Below are 20,370 nucleotides of genomic sequence, written 5' to 3' on the forward strand. Positions count from 1 at the left end.
AAAATTTAGAGTTTGTCAAAACTCGATAGTAAGCTGAATACGTTCCAACTTTCTTCTTCTCCATCTTGTTGAATACCCTTTCTTCTTTTTCATCCTTTAACCTAACATTTTTTTAATTTTTCTTCAAGAATGGAAAAAGTCCAAGCTGTAAATTCTGGCAATGGCTGGATGAGGATGAAGGGAGGACAGATGGAAGAAAGCCTTACTGGAGGAAACCAGAAGAAAGCTGTAATTTAACCTTGAAAATTTGCACTTTGGAGAATGAAATCAGCATATGTAGAATGAAGATCGAAGAAGAAAAGAACACCAATTTTGTTAATAGACAGGAATTGGACAAAGTCAAGTGGGAGTTGTTTACTCACAAATTGGCACTGATTTTGTTATTTGCATTGTATGTGAAAATGTGGATTTCATTGTAGTTCATGATGTATTAGGTTTGAATGATGTAGTTCATGATTGAAACATGATTGGTATTAGAATGATGTAGTCCACCTGTTATTGTGTATGGTTATGTATGTTCTGAATGGATGAAATTTTTGTTACATGTTTTTGCTTCTGAAGTTTTTGTTACATGTTTAGAATGAAAAGTAATTAAACACTAGAATGGTATACATTGAAACATTGGGATGTAATATAATATAATCTAACATGGGAATGTAACATTGGATTCCAGGAAACATTGTTTGCAAAACAGTGGAATTTAACACAATTACAGATGCATTACTGCCAAAAGGTACACATATTACTAGACAAAAGATTCCCAGTCAATGATGCCAAAAAAACAACAAATTATGGAATTCTAATCCAATTCCATTGGTTTATCACAACTACTCCCCTCTTTTCCCTCCCACTTCTTTCTTATTTGAATTTTTGTGATTCTTTCTGAAGGTTTCCTTCTTCTCTTTCCCTGTAGAACCTGAAATGCTGGTACTTCCATCATATGTTCCTCTTCCACTGGATCTTGGACTGTAGCCTGTCCTTGGTCATCTTGTCCAACTGGATCTTGAATTACTTCAACTTCAACCTGTTCAACTTGATCTACATCTCCAGCCTGGTATTCACCTTCTTCAACTTCAACTTCAACAAGTGCTTCAACATGTTCTTCAACTTCAACCTGTTCTTCAACCCCTCTAACTTCAACCTGTTCTTTAGCTTCAACCTCAAGTTGGTCTACATCTTCATATGTATGATTACCCTCTTCATAATCAACTTCATAAGACTCCACCTCACTATCAGGCTCCCTTTGAACTTCACTGTCACTATCACTTTCCAAATCAACTTCTTGATTCAATTCAACCTTCACTTTACCTGTTATGAAATAACTCAAATGTTAGAATTAGAAGCTGTTTTATTGTAATCAAAAGGTAAATGAGGAGAAATACCTTTTTTGTTGGTTTTTTTATTTTTTGACTTTGACTTTGGATTTGAGGATTCCCCACTTGGTTTTTGAGGACATTTTGCTTTATTATGCCCTGATTCTCTGCATATGCTGCATCTCATAGCAATTCCCCTTTTTGAGACTGTATGCTTATTGCCCTTTAGTTCATTCTCAATCTGATCCCTTTTCCTTTTTGTTGATGGTCTTCCTGGCATTCTTCTCATTTTGGGAGGCAATGGCTTGATGTAATCCACATCAGGCTACATATCACTACCATTTAGTGGCTTAATGGTGTACAAGTAGGCATTACAAAACATTATTGTGGTCAACCATGGTGATACATAGTCCTCTGGATCCCTATTGAGGTTTGAAATTGCAGCATATGCATGTACACAAGGGTAACCAGTTAATTGCCAGCCTCTACATCCACATGTTTTCTTACCAAGGTCTACAGCATATGCATCTTGTAAAAGTCTCACTTCAAATTGTTGATAACCAGATGGTACAACTCTCCAAAATTTGTCCACATACACTTAAATGTAAGTATACACAATTGAATGTTAAACATATAAGTTGTAAGTATATAAAAGGTATTCAATCACTAACCTTTGAAGTGTCTTAATCTTGGACAATTTCAGTCTGATGGTAGGACATATGTTTAAGTCTCCCCAAGAACTTCCCTTACTTTTTTGTATACACAGTCTCTCCATCACATAAATTCTAATTTCCTCTAACATAGTGATTAGAGGTCTTTTCCTGGTAGCTGCAATGATTGAGTTAAAACTCTCAAAAACACCATTTTCATATGCATCACATGCCCTATCAGTTTGAAAGAATGCTTTACTCCAAGTTTTAGGGTCCTTCTCCATTAGATGATCATATGCTAGTGGTTCTATCTTCTTGATTTCATTCATATGTTGCTCAAATTTAGCCTGGGTAGTAGAAGCAGCAGCTCTCCAGAAAAGTGTACTAAACTGTTGACCCTTGAATTTTTTCATGAAATTAGCACATATGTGTCTTGCACATTGTCTATGCTCTGCTGCAAGTACCCTTTCCTTGACAGCCTCAAGTAATCCCTGTCAGCATTACAAACAAAACATAAACTTCATATAAATTAAGTATTAAATAAAGAGACCATATAAAATCATTACTTTATGCTGGTCTGATATTAATGTCAACCCATGTCCATTTCCCATTCCAATGTCATCAAGGAGAAGGTCAACAAACCACTTCCATGTTTCCTTACTCTCAACTGCAACCACAGCCCAAGCAAGAGGGTAGATATGGTTGTTTTCATCCCTGCCTACTGCAGCAAGCAACTGACCTCTGCAAACACCTTTTAAGAAGCAGCCATCTAGTCCAATTACCCTTCTACAACCTTTAATCCATCCATCCTTCACACCTTTTAAACATACATAGAACTTTGAGAAGTAAGTGGCTCCATCAGGCATGGCATCTACATCCATCTTCACTGTTGATCCAGGGTTAGTCCTCCTTAGCTCTTCTCCATAGCTCCAAGTTTTAGCATAGTGTTCCTTTAAAGTACCCTCTATCTCCTTAAATGCATACCTCCTTGCATTTCTGCACTATCCCACACTTGCAATCAAATTAAATGTCTTGCTAACTTTAGCCTTCAATTTCCTCACACTCATTTTTGGTTTCTGGAGAATCTGATTCATGAAATGATTACCTATCCATTTATAGGTAACAATGGACCCAAACTTGAAGACTCTTGAGCAATTGTGGTTATCAATTAAAGATTTAATCTGGAATGACCTTTCATTGCTCATCCAGGTTGCCCACAACCTAAAGGGACAACCTGTATTATTCTTGTTCTTCTTACCTTTACAACACTTCACCAGTAACCTGTTATGATCCCTTTTTTCGTACCACAAGTCATACCCATTCTTCACTGCATAATTGGTTAGACATAGCTTCAATTGCATTGGGTTTGCAAACTTCATACCTAGAATTGGCATCATCTTATCCCATGCTTGGTTCTCATCATGGACAGGGAATACAACCTTCTCATCTTTTCCATCATTAGGTTCATCATCATCACTAAGCTTACCTGAAAGTTTGTTTAAAAAATCATCACCAACATTTTTGTTAAAGGTATGGACTTCTTCATCCTCTTCATGCTCATATGCCATAATACCATCCAAGTTATCATCTTCTTCACTATCATCCTCTTCTACATTCTCATCCTCTTCTACATTCCCATCCTCTTCTTCACTATCATACCCATTACCATATGATAACACCTCATTTTCAGCCCAATCAAAGATTGGATCATTTTGTTGGTCAATGTAGACATCCAACTCAGCTTCAGGAGTATAAGTAGCTTCAACAAACTCCCAATAATCAGCATCACTATCGATTCTTATAATACCCTCACCTAAGGTTTCCTTTCTACTACAGTAGTACACATTATCACAACTTCCATTTGTTAAATTCCTAAGCCACAAAAGAAACTCTTTGTAGGAAAACCCTCCAAAATCGACATCACGCACTGTTATCTTTTCGAGGTCTAAGTATTTCAACGGATTTCGGGCAAATACTCCACTGTAATGAACATCTATAGTTAAATACATACCTGTAGGTGATTGGGACGCCATCTTACAGTCGACTTCAACACGTGATTATGATGAATTTGGTGAATCGAATCTACAATCGGGAGGTGATTATGTTGAAATTGAACGTATAGAACCCTAATTAAATGAGAGAGGGGAGTAATGGCCACGTAAGAATCCACGTAATTAGTTTTAAATGAGTAACACTGAGTAAAAACGATGCAACCGGTTAAAACGGGCAAAAATAGGTAATAGTCGGTGATATTACCTTAATATGAACAAAACTAACAAGTTTGTTCCATTAATGAGAACAAAAAAATAATATTACCTATATGTGGACAATCGAAATAGTTACTTACCTTCATAAGTCATTTTCCCTTAAATGAAATTGTACAAGTGTCAGTTCATAAGATTATCTTATGAATTAAACATTTGTACAATATAACTTGTGTAAAATGATGATAAGTAAGATTATACAAGTGTTTAATGAATAACTTTATGCATTATAATCTTATTTGAGAAGAGGAAATCACATGAGATTGAGACTCGAATGACTAAATTATTGATGAACATAAAGGAAAATATAGATGACCATAATCACCATATGCGAGTTCGTAATCTCAAATGGCAAAAATCAAGAAATTTATTATAGATTTAATGATATCTCATTCCAAATGACGAGATAGTAGACCATAAAAGTTAACATGCGATTTCGAAATATATATTTATCATTTCTTAATTTTATTTTATTTTGGTTGAAAAGCTTAGAAACTTAGGTTTACTTTATTTCTCATGTTTTTTAACCAATGTATCTTCCTCTCATTAATGCATTTCACAAGAGCTCCACTCTGAAATGGAAATATCTCCTTGTTAGTGAGTTGTGTTGTGATTATGATCCTAGAGTTAAAATTTTATTTGTCCTGGTCAGTTAAATATGTTAAAATATGCAACACTCATTTCTTCAGCTACATTTCTTATTTTATTTAAAACCTTAATTTTACTTTTGAGAAGATTGGTTCTACACGGGGTATAGGTAGTCACCTACGCATGGTGTAGGTGAACAAGTCAATGCAGGGCGTACCAAAGGCCATACATGTTGTAGGATCGTTGGATCCAAAACCCTAATTTGGGGTTTGTGAGCCCCATTTAAAGGCATTAATCCCTTGAGAGTCTTCTCATGATCAACCTCCACCCTCATTGATATGTGCATATTTAACTACGTATTTAATGCATATTTCTAATACTTTTAGCTACAATTATGTTTATTTGGGGACAAAATGTACTTTTTATGGTTGAAATATGTTTTGTAGCGGTGAAAACATGCTCGGGATGAAAATTAATCATACGAGGATATGGAAGCATGAAAGCGGAAGCCAGGGCAAAAGATGAAGAAAAGAAGACTTGAAAACAGATGATCGCGTCGTGGTGATCCTTCAACATGACGTGGTGATTGGAAGATTCTCGACTAATCATACGACTTGGAAAATATGGGATTCACATAAGGACCACGACATGGTGATGTCCAACCATGACATGCTGAACCGATATAAGGAAATTATAAAAACCCAAACATTAGATCGAATGGGACGGCATGTGCTCGGTTTTCTGAGGAGAATTATGATTGAAAACCCTTGGAACCCCAAAACAAGACCGAAAAGCAAGAGAAGTTCAATGATTAAAGAAGATTTAGATGAATTCCACATTGATCTTGTTGGTTTGTTAATCATTACTTATGTATAGCTTATTATATATGGATTTTGTGGGTTTTTCAGCTACAATGAGAGGCTAAACCCCTTTTACTTATGTTTGGAGAAGATGAACCTAGTCCATATGCGTTGATTTTAATTATTGGATGCTTATATTTGATTTTACTTGTGTTTGAAAATTTAAACCCTAGCATGTTTTTGTAACATCCCAAAAATTATTAGGTAAAATTTTCATTTTTAATTCAACCATAAACACTATTTATACTTTTCAATCATTCAAAATCATATCAAAGTAAAAATCATTATCAAAGTAAAATCCGAAAATCCCAAAGCGCGAAATAATGGGTGGATGTGTTGCGGTTAAACCAGGTCCTTTCTTTTCGAATCGGAAGCACCTGAAAACATAAATCGTAAGCAAAGAGCTTAGTTAGTTCCCCAAAATATCACATACCATACATACAATAGGCCTTGCCTGATAATCATCAGACCCTACCTGGAACAAATATGTCAGTAACATGCGATGGGCCCATCCCAACACATCCATCAGGCCCAACCTAGCATCGGGACTGGCCCGATATACATACAAACACATACAATAAATGCAATAGTCACAAAGACAGCTAGCATACTATAGCATAATCCAATGGGCCGGCATTGGAGTCTTCGACTTGCAAGTACTGTGAGGAGACTCGCATGAATCACAAAGCCAACTAACACTCAGCTCAAAACCATTCCGACCACAACTAACTTATCTCCTTCAAAATGATGGGTGTTTAACACCTCATATCAATCCATACAAGGTAAACCCTAATTCTACCGTCTAAAAATAGAATTTGACAATAAGTCAACTCAAGCCAAAAGTTGGCAATCAAAGTTAAAGTCAATAGCCCATAATTTCAATTATCCGTGCTCACGTCGTAACCATCCGTTGGTCACGTCGTGAGAGCTCACTTTATCCAATTCCAACTCACACCAACTCAACCTAGCCAAATCAGTCACAGAAAATCACCTGAGATTACCTCACGGCATGAGCAGCCTTTACTCACATCATGAGCTCCAATAAGCTCATAAGAAATGGGATTGACCATTCCTCACGTCGTGAGACCCCATGTCTCACGTTGTGAGAACAATTTTTGCAAAAAAGTCTAACCGGTAAGTCGTTAAACCATTAAATCTTGCACTCTAACTTTCCAAGAGGTCTTATAACTCCTTAATACACTAGAAAGTCGATGCTTTTAAGACATATATGTCCAAGTCAATGCTTTTAATACATATAGATCTCATTTGGGTCAAAAGTTGAAGAAATGACATCCAATTCTCATGCAAGGTTCCAAAACTTAATCTCTAGATCTGAACTCCAAAACAATCTTAAGACTCTTATAACCCATAAATTTGCCAACTTTATGGTTTCTTTTCATTCAAACTTGCTCACCCAAGGAGAAAAGTGGGATAAAACTTAGATCTAGCCTCATATAACAATAAAGGTGGAAGCTTTGACACTTAGAATGGTCCATAAACAATGTAAGGTGATGATGATGATGATTCCTTACAAACTTCTTCAAAGGATCACCTTCTTTTTCTTCTTCCTCTTCTGTAACGCCCCGATTCTCAGGTATTGTTCAAATTATAGTTTCTTGGTTTTGGCCCTACTCGACAAGTCGGTTACCCTACTCGTCGAGTAGCATCGGGATTGGATAGCGACTTAAGTGACTGACTCGGCGAGTCCACTAGTGGGACTCGGCGAGTAAGATCTGGCAAGTGAAACCCTAATTCCCGGGGTTTGTGTCCCTATTTAAAGGATCCTTAGCCTTCCTTAGGTCTCTTTACAGTCTTAGTGAGTCCCTGATTCGAGTATGTGTGCTTGTTGAGTGTGTGAAGCTTGATTTGAAGATTTTGAAGGAGAAAGATTGAAGGAAGAGGAGGTTGGAGCAAGTTAGGTGGGGAAATCAGCATTACTTTTAGTTGTCATCTTCTAGAGGTACCCTAAATTACAATCTCTTCTGTGAGTTTTCCTTTCATTGAAGTTCTAGGGTTTTTTGTAGACCTTAAAGGTTGATAAGTTGAACAATGAGTTGGATCTGAAGTTGTAACTTCAGATCTGAACCCTCTTTAAGCTCTAGAAACATAAAGTCTCAGAATTGATCATGTATGAGGTCCCTCTTGGGCATGAAACCCCATTAAGAGCTTAGACTTGGCATTTAGAGCCTTAAATGCAATGCTTGTATGTAAAGTTTGTGACTTTACATAATAAGTATGCCATAGAAGCCTAGATCTATGAATTAGAGCCACTGCATGGCTCAAAATATGTATGTATGGAAAAAGACCAAACGGACTCGGCGAGTCTGATGAAGGAAGTCGTGAAACACGATGAGTTGGATGAACAACTCGGCGAGTCCAATGAAGAAAGCTGTGAACTCGACGAGTTGGATGAACAACTCGGCGAGTCCGATGAAGATCGCCATGAAACTCGGCGAGTCAGATGAACTTTCCCAAGGATATGCCCACGTATGCACCCGTCGAGTTTTGCTTAGGAAACCCGACGAGTGGCTTTAGAGTTCAGTCGAAAAACGAGGGAAACTCAACGAGTCACTCGATGACTCGATGAGTGCACCGGAAGTCAAGGAAACTCGGCGGGTAGCCGAGGGAACTCGGCCAGTCTAGTCAACATGGACTGTTAACTTTGACCATTGACCTAAGTAGATCTGTTTACTTTTGAGGACAGTTCTAGAAGGATTAGAATCTTATGTATGCAATTCGTGATAAATATAGGTGGTGGGATTCATGACACTAACCCGAAGGTTGGAACTAATTTCTGTGAGTCGACGTTTTGAGGTGAGTTATCCTCACTATACTAAGGGGTCTAAGGCACCAATGTCGGCCCAATGGATTTGATATCCTAGTAGTTATTGATATGTTGAGTTGAGTTAGTAATGTATGCCAGTTGATATGCTAGTCGGGTAGATGTGTAGGACTGCCTATGATATTGATTGATTACCTATATGTGCATTTATCTGTTACATGTCGACATGTTGTGTGGGGTCAGTTGAGGTTGTACTACTCCGTGCGGTAGCCAACAAACGCAAGAGTATTCCATATATGAGTTGAGGGCCCGGTAGGCATTCCAGACTCATACTGAGGAATCAGGATCATTCCAGATACAAGCTGAGGGCCCGGTAGGCATTCCAGACTCGTACTGAGGGATCGATGGCATTCCAGATACGAGCTGAGGGCCCGGTAGGAATTCCAGATGCGTACTGAGGGCCTGGGGGTAGTCCAACTTGTAAAGTTGGGGACCCAGTATATGTTGTTCTGTTTTGATTGATATGATATGCTAATGTTGATATTATTATGTGGACTGCATATGTATCGATATTTTAGGGTGACTCACTAAGCTTTCGGGCTTACAGTTTCAGTTTATGATTTCAGGTCCCTCAGGGGATCACGGCAAGGCCAATGCATGAAACGTACAGCTCCTCCTACTATGTTATGTTTATGGGAAAAGACTCTGATAAATAATGTTTTGAAAACTAAATTTGTAATATTTTGATGAACTTGACATGTTTTTAAAAGTTTAAATTTGTTTGAAATTTTGGATGTTACATCTTCTCTTCTTCTTCCAAACCAAGAAAGGCCCCAAAATGACCAAGGGTCAAGTAAGGGATGAAGGCTAGGATTTTCTAAGGTGAACGAGGGTTTGAAGGTTGATAAGAAACCCTAAAATAACTTTAGATAAGCTTAAATACGAAGGAAACCCTAAAGGATCATGGACTTGGGTTGCATCATTTCTCACAACGCGAGCCTCTATGTCTCACGTCGTGAGACCAGTCCTGAACAAATTTTTTTATCTTGGATCATCTCATGTCGTGATCCTCTATGTATCATGTTGTGTGGCCCCTTTTCTTCCAAAATCCAACGTTTTAACTCCATGAAACCCCAATTCGATTCATCCTGGAAAACGGGTGTTACAGTTTTAGTACTTGTTTATACTACTTATAAATTAGATTATGTGTGTTTTGTTGATCATTCTAATTGAATGAATTTGTCTCCTAATTGTTTATGATCATTAAACATATAGATCTAGGATTAATCATATCTTAGATTAAGTAATTAAAACTAGTAACTTCAACTGTGTTAGAGTGCATAATTAATCTTAATTTTTGCTTGGTTGCTTAACTTTTTCATAGGACAGTAAGTATTATCATTCATAGTCCAATTTATGCTTAATATCATTTTGGTGTTTAACTTGTGCATGATTATTGCGTGGTAATTCATAAATTAGTAGGCCTAGATATTTTATCATAATAGCTAGTTAACAAATTGGTAATCAACATAATCCATCAATTAGAAATCAATCATAGGAGAATGTGAAATCGGATCTAAGTTGAAGTTTTCTTATAATTCTTGAAGTAATTTGCTTTCTTAACTTCTAGTTGATAGTTTAAGTTCTTCTAATCTTGAAAAATCAGTAAAAACACCCCCCCCCCAATTAAAGTTTGTACCTTATTTTAATTGGAAGTAGTTAATTTATTTAATTGAATTTCATTCTCTGTGTTCGACACACAACTTACTTGAGTTATTTTATAATCTGACTATGTACACTGCCTATAAGTGCATAGTCAGTAAAGTTTTGTTTGGTTATAAATTTAAGAATGATAGGTATATTTATGCACATCAAAGTTTTTGGTGCCATTGTCGGGGAACGACTTATTTGACTTATCGTTTAATTGCTTTTAGTTATTCGATCATTTATGTGGGGTAAAAACCGTAAAAAGTTACTTTGGTTGCATTATTTTATTTTTCTCTATGAGTTGCAACCACATTGTGGTTTTGTCTCAGTTAATTTTTAGTTTAGTGATTTTTATTCCTTTTACGTATTTTTGTTTTATTTTATTTTTATTGCAGTGATTTACGACCCGGGGATCTAAATCTCCAATAGTTCTATCACTTTAAGATCCAGAATCCGCTTTTCACAAAAAGATGAACAAGAAAGTCAACGAGTCTACAAGCACTTTTCAATCAGACAAGGGATTTGAAAGTTTCGATTGGATACCTGATAAGAAGGGAATTGGATACAAGCCAAAAAACATCTACTGAAGAAAGTTCAGACGATGAAGAGATAAAGAGCGAGGCTGAAGAGATGGCGGATATCATAAGAATGGAGATGGGAGATTACAAGAAGAGGATACGAGAACAACATGGACCAGGCCTTGTCCCACCAGATATACCAGCTGAAAGAAGTTTTGAGCTCAAAGGGCATATTTTATCGATGCTCAAGGATATACCTTTCGCTGGGAAGGAGTATGAAGATGCTTTCAAGAATATTGATGAAGTAAAGGACATTGCAAACTACTTCAATTCTCCTAATGTGCCAAGAGAATCTATTTTACTTAGGATGCTTCCAATCACATTTACTGGTGAAGCTAAAGTTTGGTTGAAGTCACTTGCACCCAGATCTGTTACTACTTGGGCAAATCTTCATGACGCTTTCATTAAGCAATTTAGTCCACCTTCAAAGATCTCACAGCTCAAGAAGAATGTTGCTAATTTTCAACAAGAGGTTGCAGAGTCATTGTATGAAGCATGAAAGAGGTACAAGGGCTTGCATAGAAGTTTTCCTCAACATGATCTTAATGTCCGAAAAAAATGTCCATTTTCTATGATGGAGTAAATGTCACAAAAGTACAACGTCTTGACTCTCAAGGGCCAATGACGAAGAAGGAGCCGAAAACTATTAAGGAATTGATTGAAGAGTTTGCGAAGCACTCACATGAGTATCACAATCCAAGAAAGGATGTTACTAGAGGTCAAAGAGATGAAGGGAACGAGAACTTAGCTACAATCATTGCTAAACTAGATACTATGAACAACTGAATGACAAAATTAGAACAAACAATCCATGCCATAAGAGTTGGGTGTGATAATTATAACGAACCACATTCAACAAATCAAGTGGCACCACTTTGCCACCTTTTGGAGATTTCAGCCAAAAATGGGGATGATTTCGACCATAGTATAGCCGAAATCTCCTTGTACACTTACAAAAGTGTTGATTTCGATCCTAGCATTATCCAAGAAAGGGATGTCGGTCCATGTTGAAGAGATTTCAGCCTTAATGATCCTTAACTAGGTGTCTTTGGTCATATGGTTAAGTATTGAGGGTGATTTCGATCCAATATGGCTGAAACCCTTGGTTCTTGTAACGCCTGTAGATCCGAGCTAGTTAATTTAGAGATAATAGGGGTCGAAAATCACTTTTTGAAAAAAATATTATTTAGAATAAATAATCTTAACCAAGTTTTAGAATATGTCTCAAGGATTCAGTACATATAAAGAATGTCGAAATCTGAGTTATAACGAAGAAGGTATGATCCGTCGAAGTTTTGCGACGGAACTAGCACGATACCGGGAAGCGTAAAGAATGAATTTACGGTAAAGCGACTTTTAGCCTTAGTAATCTAAACAAAGTTGTAGAATATGTTAAACTGAGAGCATCCATAAAAAGAACGCCCAAATCTGACTTCGTATGAGGAAGTTATGAATTTTCTAACATTTGACATAACAGTGCACAGCCCGAAACTCGAATTTTAGTTCGAGCGGTTTTTGTCCTATGTGGCCTAAATAAGAGTTTAAGATCTCATTAATAGGGACTCAGCAGTAAAAAGATAGACAAAAACGGAGTCCGTATGTAGAAGTTATGAATTTTCCGGACATTTAACAATATAATCTTCCCGTATTGTTGAATTTAAGATTGGTCAAGAATTAGCTGACGGAGTCAAAATGAAAGTTGTAGATCTTATTTTTACCTACATGTGGATATAAAGAACATAAAAAACAGAGGTCGTATGTGAAAGTTACGGATTTTAGAAGTCGGAAGAGTGATGTGCGAAAATGGGTGATGTGACACAATCTTGGCCATTACTTTCTCCCAAAGTCTTGCTACTAGATGGTGACATGTGACACCAAGTTCAACCATTTTCCACCCTATAAATAGAACCTCTCCCACCCTCATTTTCTTCACACCCTTCCCATTCTTTCTTCTCCTTACTCTCTCTCTAGAACCTCTCTCTAGCCCCCGAAACCCCCGAAAAGCCTAGGGAACCTCCCTAGCACAAGGCGGAAGCCCCAGAGTGCTTGACGGCTCCGAGAAGAAGAGCTTTTCAGATCGGGAACGCTGCTCCAAGCAAAGCCCAATTTTCTATAAAACCCACTGTAAGTGAGCTACACCTATGTTATTTTTAATATAGCTTTTATTTAATTATAGTAACATTATTAGGAACTTATAATAAGTACTTGGGCTATTATTATGGGTTATATAAGTATTGTTTAACGCTTATATAATAGTAATAATAGCTAGACTATTAATTAGTCTCGGAAAATAATATACTAAACTCTAGTGGTAATAATACTAGGTTTCATCGAAGGAAATTATTTTAAAGTAAACGAAGCGTTGCCCGAGTACCGAGTCACCACCTTATCAAGTGAGTGCATGGTCCCTTTCATCTTACACATATATATGAAGTATTTAATATAAATTACGTGTTGTGAGTGCATGGTCCCTTTCATCTTACACATAGATATGAAGTATTTAATATAAATTACATGCTATGTGGGCATATTGTCTGAATACTTGTTGTCTATGCTAAGTGAAATATTTTTATACACGTTTTAAATGATTTAAATTGTATATGTATTTTATATCTACAAAACGTGTTGGGTAAAACATGGGTAGATGTAATAGTTGCTGTGTGACCAAATAAAATAATGAGAGGTCTCGATATAGATGTTATTGATGATACAGTCATCTAGAAGAGTAGAGATGATGACCACAGACTATTCTAGACAGTCCAGTGGAACGCTAGCAGGATCGTAACATGTAGGTGTTTATTTGAACTGTGTGCTCACCAGCAGTACTCCATCCCCCACATGGTTGCCTTATCTGACATGAATTTCTGAGGAACCCCCGAAGCATGTGTTGTCACCCCGATGAAAGTCCCTTAGACTAGGTCCCTTGTGTTAGATGTTTTAGGGACGTAAAGTGAGGATAACGGGAACGGGTAATCGGGTTTATTTGGTTTAATAAAGTTAATAAACTTATTTATTGTGGGTTGAAAACCCTATGTACTCACCAGGTTTCCTAACCTGACTCACTCAGTTTATTTATATTGCAGGCGTTGATATGAAGTCACATTACACTAAGAGATTAAGAAGATATAAATCACTAGTGATAATGAATGTAAGTTCTGTTTATGCTTATGTTTCTATATTGACGATGACATCCCAAATGTTTTAAAATGAATAAAATACTTTTCTTCGGAAATGCTTTGATAACGTATTTATCATGTTTTACTGGGAACAAATTCCACAACATTTTTATTAAAATAGGTACTTTGATTTTTATAAAGCATAAACAAAATTGGTCTTTTCTGGCCGTGAAAATGCGGATGTCATAGTTCTATATTCTCAAAACCGAATTCCCTTTTAGTGGGGTATAATTCATGCTTTTTGATTTATTTCTTTGACTTGTGTTGACTTTGAAAGTTTATTACGTCATGTTTTTTAACATATATAATCATATTAACTTATATAAACATGCCCTCTTGGCTTTCAAAGTTTTATTGCATCAAGTTTCATTTATGATTACACTTGTACACAGTTAGAATTTAGACCTTTTTTGTTCTAAAGTTTTCCAGTTGTCACACTCAAACAGGCTTAGATACCACGTAAAGTTGCAAGCTTTATGTCCATGCATGGCATATAGGGATAACTTTGCCAAAACAAGGCTCAACAATGGGTTTAAGACATGAAGATTGGCCAAAGCTTGAGTCTTTAGGCCTAAAGGGCCAAATAGTGTCCAGATCTGAAGTCTTCGCTTCAAAGTATGCTCAAAACCAATAATGACTCAAGAAAATGCTAGAAATGGCCATAAACTCTCTAATGGAGAGATATATCAAACAAGTGATCAAGGTAATGGCTTTTTACCTCCAAATGGTTGCTACAACATAATGGAAGGCGAATCTAAAGTCTCCTTCTTGTTCCAAGCCCTTAACTCTTCAAGTTTCTTCAAGTAATGCACAAAAACACACACTCTTAGCCTTACACACTCTCAAAATGGAAGATAGCTCGATTACGGTTTGTCTCAGGGTGATAAGGTGACGAAGGAGGTAGGATAAAGGACTTAAGGTCCTTTAAATAGGGTGTAAACCCTAAAAATTAGGGTTTTCGCACTCAGCTCCAACTCGTTGAGTTGGGTCCCCCAACTCGTCAAGTTGATTCTAAAGTCCATGCGGCCATCTCAATCTTTACTTGATGAGTTGGGGCCTCCAACTCGTCGAGTTTCCCTGTCAAAAATGAATATAAAACAATTTAAATTTATACCTGGGAGTCATGATGTTACAATTGGTGATTGGTTTGCTTAACTTGATGATAAGAAAGTAACTACTATCATTCATAGTCCAATTTATGCTTAATATCGATTTAGTGTTTAATTTTTGCATGATCATTGAATGGTAATTCATAAATTTATATGTCTAGATATTTGATTGTAATAGCTAGTTAACAAATTGGTAATCGATATAATCCATCCATTAGAAATCAACCATATGAGTAGAAGTATTCTTTTTATTCTTGAAGTTAATTTGTTTACTTAATTGATAATTGATAGTTTAAATTCTTCTGATCTTGAAAAATCAATAAAAATACCCCCAATTAAAGTTTGTTCCTTAGTTTAATTAGAAGTATTTAATTTATTTAATTGAACTCTGTTCCCTATGTTTGACACCTTACTTATCTGAGCTATTCTATAATTTGACTAGGTATATTGCCTATAAGTGCATAGTTAGTAAAGTTTTGTTAAGTTATAAATTTAAGACCAATAGGTATATTTATGCACATCACTCATACTGTAACCTCGAAACCCTAGCCTTTTTATTTGAGTTTAGAGCCTTAAGTGTGGTTTTGGTGTGCATTTAGTAAATAAGGAGTCCATTAGTGAGGCATTGGTGAACCTTGAGCTTGTTGATCTAGAAATTGCTCTTCTTCAACATTCTCTAGGAGGTATAAAGCTTGAAACTTGATGATTTCTTTGATAGATCTAGCTAGTGATGTTATGATCTCTCATCCCTTGACTTTGGTCCTAGTGAATATGAGTTAGTCCAGACCTTATGAGTGTCATTGTATATCATTTTTAGGGTTATAGAGTGATAAAATGGGAGCTTGGTTGCTCCCATCCTTTCATGCAAGAGTTATTGAGATTTGGAGTGTGTTTTGGACATGGGTCTTGATATTATGTTCCATTGAGCCATGAAAAGGCATAAAGTTGAAGACTTTATTGCTTAGGATGTTATTTGGGACCAAATCTGAGAGTTATACGTTTGGTCTTTATGGATTAAGGATTTAATAAAAAAGTTGGCAAAGAAGAGCGTTTAAAAGGGCACGTAATCTTGGCTATGGATGGCGCAACCTGCTTTTGTCCCGATCCCATCCGAAGGCTCTAGGGGTGTAAAGTTAGAGCAAGGTATGCATGGAGTAGTCCAGAAGTTGGTTATTGGCCAAAATGGATTGTTGGTCAAGTTGAGTGGATTATAGCCATGGAAGGGTAAAATGGTCTTTTACCCAGAAAGAAAGTGTGATTAGGGGCTAAGACCCCTGAGTGTGAATTATTATGTTGATTTATGATTTGGGTTTTATGATGTATTGTTTAGTGTGGGGAGTTCTAATTTAGGCAGTCTGAGTATGAGATTCGTTTGTTTGCGGTTTAAGGTGAGTCTTCTCATTATACTCATGGGTTAAAGGCACCAATGTCGACCCACTGGATTGTGCTAGTTGTCTTTGTGCCTTGCATGTTTATATTGGGTTAGGCCCATTATTATTTATGTTGGGTTGGGCTCGTTATTATGTATGCTAGATTGGGCCCATTTGTATGTTGGGTTGGGCCCATTATTATGTATGTTGGGATGGACCCATTTATTTATATGTTAGGTCAGGCCCATTTATATGGTATATGTTATTTTGGGGAACTAATTAAACTTTGTACTTATGGTTTTGTGGATTAACCTTTTTAGGTACTTCCAGTTCGAAAAGGATGGTTCCGGTGTGATCGCACGTCACCCCTTGATTTTATTCCGCATTGACATTTGATTTTATTCTAATGATTGAGAATATTTCATACTATGGTTGATTTGTAAAAAGTGGTTGTATTTTTTGGTGTTTGAAAATTGAAAATTTTACCACTATTTTTGGGATGTTAAAAAATGATTGTTTACTCGTCATTTTATAGTTTTAATTAACTTTCATTATTATTATTATTATTATTATTATTATTATTATTATTTCATAATTATTTATCAATTTTATTGTAAGCAGACCATTTGATCGTCGTATCATCCTCTTCTTTCACCACCCACCACGACCGGTCGATCATGACATAAAAAACTTATGTTCTCTTCTCCAACAACCAATAAGAATATCAATAGATTTAATGATAGGGGTTGTCACAGTGAAAAAATTGGAGGTGGTGACTATTGAAGATGAAATGTCGACACCCTTTTATCCTACGCAAACCTATTTGACAGAAGTTTGGTATTTGGTTTCTCGGTTTAAATTTCAGCTTCGAGATTTTCATTTTTCTGATTTAACATCTATACATTGTTCCTTTTCTTGACAAATTTGAAACCCTAAGTAAGTAAAGTATATGTAGCGTCCTTTTTGTTGAAGATCAATAAAACATGATGTTCTTGCATAACCAAAATAGTTAGCCATATATTTAGTTTTTCCATATCTTTAACCTGCGACAACTTTGTGATGAGATTTCATATGGTATTTTTTTGCATGATTTCAATCGTGTTTCATGTTGAACTGTTAAGAGCTTTTGGTAGCTTTGAAGAGAAAACCATTAAAAATGACTTTTTTTTTGTAGTAAGAGTTTTTAGCTTTTGTTTTAAACAAAAAACTTCTAATATAAAAGCTACTTCAATTATCTTTTTAGAGCTTTTAAGTTTTCGAAGTTTTTAACTTTAACTTTTATTTAATTTTACACATTTCAAAGTTAACAACTACTTTTTTCAGAACACATATCCATAAATAAAAGATGCCTTACAATTACCAACTTCTACTCACCGATTAGTTTTGCCAACACACACCCTTAATTTGGGGTTCATCTCAATTTAACCAAACATTGATTGACTTTGTGGTGTGATTTAATATGGATTTCAATCAATGTAGAAATGATTTAATAAGTGTTTTTATGTTGTTTATATTTCTTCTTCATTTGGGATTTTATATTTTGTTTAAGTTTCTTCTTTGTATGTTTTGATCCAACTAAGGAGTGTGAGTGATGGGGTTGATGTTGATCTCAATATGGAGGAGCGAAGAAACGATGGTTTAAGGCTAGTTAGGGGTTTTAGGTTATTAACAACACTGTAATAGTAATTAATAATTAATAACAATCTATTCTTAATAAAAGAGTACTTTGCATGCCACATGTCCCTCTTTTGCACCTCCAACTTGCCACGTGTCATTACCAGACAATTCTTATGAGTCACTTTCCCGCCTATTCTTTGCATCATAAAGTCGAATACATCATCTCCTATAAATCATGTTACACATGTTGAATTACCTGCAAATATACATTGATATCAATATCATTCCTATATTTATGGTCAATCCATCATTCACCGCTCACTTTTGTGCCGCCTTCGTCACCATCATCTCTAGGAACCCTAGCGCAGGCCACAACCATTTACCCCCATGTATCCTGCTCAATGAATAATACCAACGCTCCCATATCAGACTTTGACATATTGACTTCAAGTTCCATTGTCAAGGTATCAATTATTTAACTTATTTTTATTCTTATTGATAGGAAATCGATTCTTAAAGTGGGTTTTTAGGGTTTGATGTTATTGGAACCCTAATGCAATAGTAAATTTTCAAGAAGATGCTTATGACTAGCAAATCTCCAAGTTTGCTTCGTTTTTGCCCAGGTAAACCTGATCTCGATCTCTTCTTTTTCTTCTTCATATTAGTTTTACATTCTAATATGTATTATATGGAATGGATTTACACTTTAATATGTAACACCCAAAGTTTCGAAGACCAAGAAAGGAAAGAAAACCCTAAGTTTAGGGGTCGACTCGGCGAGTCTAAGGAGGGACTCGGCGAGTCCGAGCGGGATCCGGGTCGGGGAGTAAGTGACCGACACGGCGAGTCGACCAGGGTGACTCGGCGAGTCTGGTCTGTGCGTGGAAAACCATAAATTCGGGACTTGGGGCCTATATAAATGTCTTAATCTTCTTCCCAGGGTTCCTTACTGCCTCTTTAGCCCTGGATATCAAACCCTAGCCGTCATATCTCCTAGTTGATCCTTGGAAGGTGCCTTAAAGCTTGGAAAAGGAAGAAGGAACTTGGAGGAGCAAGAAGGAGCTATAGATCTGGGATTGTGAGTTCATTTTGAGCACTTGGAGGTAATAAACTAGTTCCTGGACCCTTTTTGCACCTAGATCTATGTGTGGTTGTTGGGGCTCTTTTGCCATAATGTTATTATTTTGGGTTAGAAGCCGGATCTGGAGTTGCTACTTCAGATTCAAGTGTTTTAGGGCCTGGAGAAGCATAAAGTATCAGTCATTGTGTCGATTTTGAAGTCCCTTGGCCTTACACCCTAGTTAATGGCGTATCTTGCCTAGATCTCCTTCTCTACACGTAAAGTTTGCAACTTTACGTAAGGAATAGACCTTAAAAGAGTGGATCTACAGTTTGGAGTCCATGCATGACTCAAAGGTCCTCTGCATGTATGTAGAACCGAATGGACTCGGCGAGTCCTTCGAGTGGACTCGGCGAGTAGCTTGAAGATGAGGAGGAACTCGACGAGTAGGATGAACAACTCGTCGAGTCGGATGAAGTTAGGCATGGACTCGGCGAGTTGGATGAGCAACCCGACGATTTGGTTGAAGATTGTCTAGGACTCGACGAGTCTGTTCTTGGACTCGGCGAGTCAGATCGCGAAAACCCTGAACCCTTCGAGTCGAGACCCTAATCACTGAGTCGGGTGGTAACTTAGCGAGTTGGACAGGACAGGACTTGGAACTGGTTGGACTCGGCGAGTCATGGACTGACTCGGCGAGTCGGGTCGCGAATAAGAAAGACCCTGAGCTTATGAACTCGGCGAGTCTTTAGGAAGACTCGGCGAGTAGGGTTGACCTGGAAGGTTGACTTTGACCAGAGTTGACTTAGTTGACTGTCAGACTAAGTGTTATATGTATATTGATAGCTCGGAGAGCTGGAGGAGCAGCGGATCAGGGGATTGTCGAGTAGCAGCCAGAGATTTATCAGTAGGGCTCAGGAGTTCAGGTGAGTTTCCTTCCAGTAGGGATGGGTCTAAGGCCACAATGCCGGCCCGTCCAGTTAGCAGTAGTTTCCGGACTTCGGCCCGATGCAGTAGTTAGTATGTTTGATGCCTTCGTGGCTCAGACAGGATTTATGTGCTATGTTTTATGTGTTATGTGTTATGTGTTCCGGGCTACGGCCCGATGTAGTATGCAGTATATGTGTTCATGCTAGTTGATATGTTATGCTATGCTATGTTCAGTCAGTTAGCCCGGACTTCGTTCCGATGCAGGGGACAAGGTCCAGTCAGTTTCCGGACTTCGGTCTGATGCAGGGGGCAAGGCCCCAGTTAGCCCGGACTTCGGTCCGATGTAGGGGACAAGGTCCCAGTCAG

The 20,370-nt window shown here is 37.2% G+C and overlaps 1 non-coding gene across 1 annotated transcript; it reads right to left on the minus strand.

Moving 5' to 3' along the window:
- Window positions 1-11,179: 11,179 nt before the first annotated feature.
- On the minus strand, window positions 11,180-11,285 carry LOC145044629 (small nucleolar RNA R71). Its single transcript, XR_013681576.1, has one exon. It is a non-coding gene; the product is annotated as a small nucleolar RNA R71 (small nucleolar RNA).
- Window positions 11,286-20,370: the final 9,085 nt, after the last annotated feature.

Source organism: Lactuca saligna, chromosome 4 (assembly GCF_052625555.1).
Source record: "Lactuca saligna cultivar CGN05327 chromosome 4, ASM5262555v1, whole genome shotgun sequence".
Taxonomy (NCBI): domain Eukaryota; kingdom Viridiplantae; phylum Streptophyta; class Magnoliopsida; order Asterales; family Asteraceae; genus Lactuca; species Lactuca saligna.